This window comes from Rhineura floridana, chromosome 7 (assembly GCF_030035675.1).
Source record: "Rhineura floridana isolate rRhiFlo1 chromosome 7, rRhiFlo1.hap2, whole genome shotgun sequence".
Classification (NCBI taxonomy): Eukaryota; Metazoa; Chordata; class Lepidosauria; order Squamata; family Rhineuridae; genus Rhineura; species Rhineura floridana.
This window is the reverse complement of record NC_084486.1, coordinates 47,635,010-47,641,009: the sequence shown is the minus strand read 5'-3', so window position 1 is coordinate 47,641,009 and position 6,000 is coordinate 47,635,010. Positions and strand designations below refer to the sequence as shown.

The window sequence follows — 6,000 nt, the reverse complement described above, 5'->3', positions numbered from 1 at the left end:
CATGATACATTAAGTATCAACCACAGTTGCTTGGAGCATACCATTCAAAAAAAATTCTCTGATTGGAAATTAAGATAGAAATCTTACCTAAAAGAGGGTGTTCCCAGGTCCAGCTGAAGTGACAAGGTCATTCCTTCTCACTGGCTTAGGGAGCATGGATGCAAAATGGAAATGGACTGCCTTCAAGTCAATCCGGACTTATGGTGACCCTATGAATAGGGTTTTCATGGCAAGCGGTATTCAGAAGGGGTTTACCATTGCCTCCCTCTGAGGCTGAGAGGCAGTGACTGGCCCAAGGTCACCCAGTAACTAAGCAGGCGCCGGGTAGCAGGTCTAATCCAGGCAAACCCCCCAAAGCTGGGGCCCTTCCCAGTGACCCAGCCAGCACGCCAGCCAGCCAACTCACGCCGTACCTGCTCCAAGTTCCTCCCTCACTTTCTCCGATTGCACCGCTGCTGAGGAAGCCTGGGCTCTCATTGGGCCTTGGGCAGCCAATGAGAATGCGGGGTGGTGCTTGTTGGGAAGGCGAATGGAGTCCTTTCCTGTCCCTGGCTTGCTGGGTTGTTGTGCTGCCAGGGTGGCGCAATGCACGTGCATGCAGAGAGAGAGAGAGAGAGAGGGAGAGAGAGGGGGGGGCAAAGGAAGGAGGCGTTGAAACAGGTAGAAGCAAGGGGGGAATTAGCGTATGCGTATCTGGAAGCTAGGACACGCATGCGCGGCTGGGTGGGCATCCACAAAAGCTGGAGATTCAGGGACCTGCGGGAGAGTCTGGAGATCAGAACAGCAACAGCGATCCCTGAGTCTCCAGTGGGATCCCTGAGAACTGGCAACCCTGCTCACATCATATCATTTGCCTTGGCCTGTGCTGTAATTGGAAAGACTGGTTGGGAATAATGGGCCAGTGGGCAGGAGTTCCCCTGTATCAGAACTGATACTTTTATGAAGTTATTTTTGATGTGGATGTGTGCCAGTGTGTGTATTTACCTAAGTAGCAGGCTTTTATTCTGCATTGAGATCACTGAGACTTAAGATTTAGTAAAATAAGAAACACTAGTTTATTTATAGAAATACATAGTAGATAGGAAAGGTATACCTAGTTCTAACTAAGTTGGAGGTGCAATGCCCAGGCTTGGGTATTGCCCTCATGGCTCAGGAGAGAGAGCAAAGACAGAGATGTCTCCTCTCTCCTCGGACAGTTGAAGAAGAAGACATAGGAAGGAGGGGCAGGTCAGCTCTACTATGGAAGGAAGTTAGGTAGAGAAGAGCACAGGTAAAGGTAGGCAAAGTGATGTTTGACAGCTGGCATTAAAAAGTTATGACTGTAATATTACTGCAGTAGTAGTTACTTGAAAAACGTTGCCAAGTCAGTCTCGAAATCTATACAATTCCCAGGTCTAAACGCTGAGAGAGCTCCAGTACGAGCTGCATAGGCCTGGCAACAGGCCTGAAAACCTCACTAGGCTTCAGTTACCCTTAGCAATAATGGCATTAATTCTTCCGGCAAAATTCTACTAGAGGAAGTGGCCTTTCTATAGTATGGTCCATCTAGCTCAGTACTGTCTACACTGACTGGCCAGCGGCTCTCCCAGATTTCAGGCAGGGAGAACTGATGGAACCATGAACTTTCACTGAGCTACAGTCCTTCCTTATCTATGGACCTTTCAAAGGTACAGAAACCCTTTCCAGGTCCTCTAGCATGGGCCACCTGAGTGTAACGAGAAAGTATGAAATCTGGATTCTGTTATATATATTTTTTATCTTTTAAAAAGTACATTTTGATCCCTCTGCTAGTTGAAAATCTTAACAAATTTCTGCTACAGTTCAGAAAACGGGAGGCGTTTCCAGGCTTAGGAGTCTCGTTTTGGGCTGGAATAATTGTTTGAATTCCAAGATGCTATTGTCAGCAGTGCAGGATGAAAAGGGTAACTTTGTGCTCTTGGTAAGGAAGGGAAAAACAATACAAAAATGTTTTTAACAGGGTTCATTGTTCCTCATTGGTATCCAGGAAATAGGAAGAGCAAATATTAATAGAACTATTTATCAAAAGGCAGCTACTGCTAAACTCAGTCCTGTTTCATTAATCAACAGGATACATACATATAACAGTAACTCAGCACGAGCCTCATGGGAGAAATAAAGTTCATCAAGATTTGGCAATCTCAGGAGTTGGCAGTGGTCATACAATTCTTGTAGAAATGTCTGAATGGGCAGTGGAGAGGAGACTGTTGGAAAATATCAGGCACCTTGGCCTAATGATAAATCACTGACAGCTGGGGAGATTGTCAAGTTTTTTGTCCTTTTACAAATAGATGGCTTAAGTGTGGGGCAAACTGACCCTGGTTACAGTCTGACACTGTTGATGCTGGAGAGAATGAAATTTCATCAGCTTGAAGATCGCAATTGGAAAGCAAAGATGATAGAAAAGTGATGTAATTCAAGTTGCTGGAAGAGAAGAGACTACCCAGTCAGATTTTGCTCTGTTGTTGGGAGGCTCAGAGGACTGCTTTGTTGCCTGCCTACCAGAAATTTTTTGGAGATAATTGTTTTCTGGTCAGAAGAAATTTGATTTTTTTTTTAATCCCAAATTTAAAACAACTTTATTTAAGGTGTTAAAAATAAAATAACCAACTCAAACAAAACCAACATTTTCTACACTTTTATGGGAAGAACAAATAGAATGACATCATCTATTGAAATCAGTTAACAAACAAAAGGTAAATACCAGTTCCTTACTTCTGTTTTACTTGATTGAAATTTGCATGTCAGGGCACTGTTAAAGGCAAAAGAAAGGAGCAGTTGCAACCTTGGGAATAAAGTTGACAGCTTTTTTATTGGCTCTTGTGCCTTCTGAGAGAGCTTGTTCAACTGACCTAGGAGGTAATAATGCTTGTTTCTATGCCATGAGGTGTTAATGGGCACAGAAGATGCCAGATTTCCCCTCCACTCCTGTTTAGTTGATAAGCCATGTAGATTTTCCAATCTCCACAGTACTTTCATGTTAAAAGGATGAAATGAATTCCTTAAACTCATGGAGGAGTCTCTGGACTCCAACCCATTTACATTTAACCTTATGTTTACAGGTGGGTTTTGTAAGGATGGCGGGCAGAAAACCTATTCTAAAGGAATGATAAAGTATCATTTGCCTGAGACCCTGAGACAGAAATAACATTTCATTGTTCATATCTCTTAGTTGACGAATTAACGCATCAAGCAAAAAGGAACATATTTCAAGATCAAGCGAAGCAAGAACCTAATACAGTGATTGTACTTATTATTTATATAGCCACATCAATGTACATGGACCTGAGGAGCTTACAATCTGAAGTTTGACAGGAGGGAGACAACAGAGGTGGTGTGTGTGTGTATGAGTGGGGAAGGTAGGGCAGGAAAGGCAGAGGAAAGAGGAAGTAGAAAGATGTGTGCAATTGGTAATATATATACTTAGACTTTGAGTAGAAACACACTCACTGTTCTGCCGGTTCCAGTGCATCTCTGTCTCTCTCTTCTGAAAACGGGGGCACATGGCGCTAGTCAAACCCCACCCCTTTTTACTGTAAAATCTGGTGGGAGCAACTTGAGTGCATTTTAGAAAAAAAATTAGCTTCAAAGAGATTTTGCAACTGATCTCCAGGTGTGGCAAACGGAAACACTTTGTTCGGGTGGCTGGTATGCTTACAGCCATTTTTTCTGTAGGTGAGGACCAAAGGCTGAGCCAAACTCTACATGGAAGAGGTGGCTTTTGAGGAAGGATTTGAGGGAAGAGTGGCACCATGTTAGATGCAATTTTGAGAGGTCTTGATGATGACGTATCTTTAAAGCAAATGTGAAACATCTGCCATGCACTGACTTATCACCCATCTCTAATGAGTCCCCAATTACTATTTGTTCAATCTGCAAACTATTGAGCATCACTGGCTGTGTATACACCATACATTTAAAGCATATGGCTTCCCCCAAATAAACCTGGAAACTGTAGTTTGTTAAGGATGCTGGAAAGTGTAGATTTGTGAAGAGTAAACTACAGTTCCCAGGAATTGTTGGGGGAAGCCATGTGCTTTAAAAGTGTGCTTGTATCGCTACTTGCTTTAATACATTAATTGTAAGCTGAAAATGCAAAACTCACTCTCCAGGACTGGAATCCTCTTATGCACTATAAAGGAACAATGCCTCTGGTGTGTCTATCGGTTCAGGCTAGTTTTAATGATGGCACCACACACACTTTACAATGAAAAATGTTCTCCAGCTGCACCATGCATTCCATGCCCAGCATATTAGCAGTGACCTTTTTCTGAAGAAGACAGCTGCTTTCTTAAAAAGTAGTATGCCTATGTATCAATCAAATGCAGTTTAGCTCACAGGACAAAGGAGATGTAGGAATCTCTTGAACTGAAGAGAAATACCACATGTATTGATAAATAAGCTCTGGTAGTCTCCCATTTGTTATGATTGTACATTTGTGAAGGATTGCTAATGAGGTCTTCAGTATCATTAACATGACAAACTACAACCACCTAATCCAAATTCCTATCACCAGTTTTAATATTTTTTTTGAAGTAAATGCATTATGGTCTGCAGCCCAACAGAAAATTTATACTGGTAGAGCAATACAGTCAGGTATTAGAAGTTAAATTTGATTTTCTCTACCAAAGTGTGATCCAAGTTTCCAGTTCAATTTCATGTAACTATAATAAGGCATATCTTAGAAGTATAGAAAGATAACTCTGTCCTGTGCTTGTAGAAATTCTCTGGATGCCTTTAGCATTAGCTTGGGCATCAGAAAATGGTGAAACTCTAACAGACTTGTAGCAGTTGAACAGGAAGGCATTGTAGCAAAAGCGTTTAACATACTTGATATGCACAGCTGTGGAAAGCAAAATAAGGCAACATCAAATTGTTCCAATTTCTCCTAACAAATAATATATAAATATGAATGGCAGGGATATATCAACAGTTGCCATATCCAGAACTTCACTGGGCTTCTGTACCTTTTAAAGTTGCATAGAGTTAAAAGGAAAATTCAGCCAGGTGAGGCTCCATTATTACTACAAATGTCACACACACACAAATCTCTTCTATGAAAATCTTTTAAAAATCAGGATTCTCTGAGTTTGGATCTAGCTATGTTAAGCTTGCCCAAGTTTTGAATTACTGAGGAGCCAGGTGACAGGAGTTTGATCTGGGGGTTCCTGAGACTTTTACGCAATCTATGCATTTCATACGGTTAAAAAAATGTATATTGATGGCTAAGACCAGTAGTGGTCAACATTCTTTAATACAGACATTTAGGTATAACACTCTATGATTCTGCTTTTAAAAGTCATACCCAAAGATATAGGAAACATTTTGAGACTCTGTATGGTGTAGGCAAAGGCCCAATATATCCATTATTAGCATAGAACACTTCCCATTCTGCTCTGGTAACATATGAAAAGAGGAAAGAGGTGACTCATAGAAAGTGGCTTACTATTTCTGTATATTAGTATTTTATCTGGCTAAAACCTTTATTTGGTTGCCTGTAATAAACTGATGATGACTGATGACTCATAGAAAGTGGCTTGCAAGTCTAGGAAAACAAACCTGCCCAGGAAGGGACTGAAACCAGAAACTGATCTAGGGCCTTCAGGAGACAGGAAAATTCTCAATCAGGGCAGCAAGCTAATGACAAACCTATATTACAGGATGAATGGGACCTTTTGCAAAAGACTTTCCATTCTGGTGTTTCATAGCATTGAACTATTGGAAGACAGTCTTCTTTCAAGAACTGGGTGCAGGATAGTCCCTTGATCAGTGCATTCCCATCATCTCATGGTGGATGCTAGGCTTCTGTCCTTGTGCACCATCTTACTTTACGATATTAAAGTACCAGAGCATAGAGTTTCCTTAGTTGGGGCTATGCTCATCCCTTTTTATCAGCATGCTTACTAGTGTATTTCCCTTGCTTTTTAAACAGGTCTCTTCATATGGCTGCCATCTTTTAGGGGCATATCATGCGCAAACTCA

General features: G+C 41.5%; 1 long non-coding RNA gene across 1 annotated transcript in view; it reads left to right on the top strand.

The window, feature by feature from the left end:
- Window positions 1–2,203: 2,203 nt before the first annotated feature.
- The window catches only part of LOC133388914 (uncharacterized), a 72,065-nt gene continuing 68,268 nt past the window's right edge, over window positions 2,204–6,000 (top strand). Inside the window, exon 1 of the long non-coding RNA XR_009763976.1 lies at window positions 2,204–2,714. This is a non-coding gene — a long non-coding RNA (uncharacterized LOC133388914). The remainder of the gene's footprint in view (window positions 2,715–6,000) is intronic.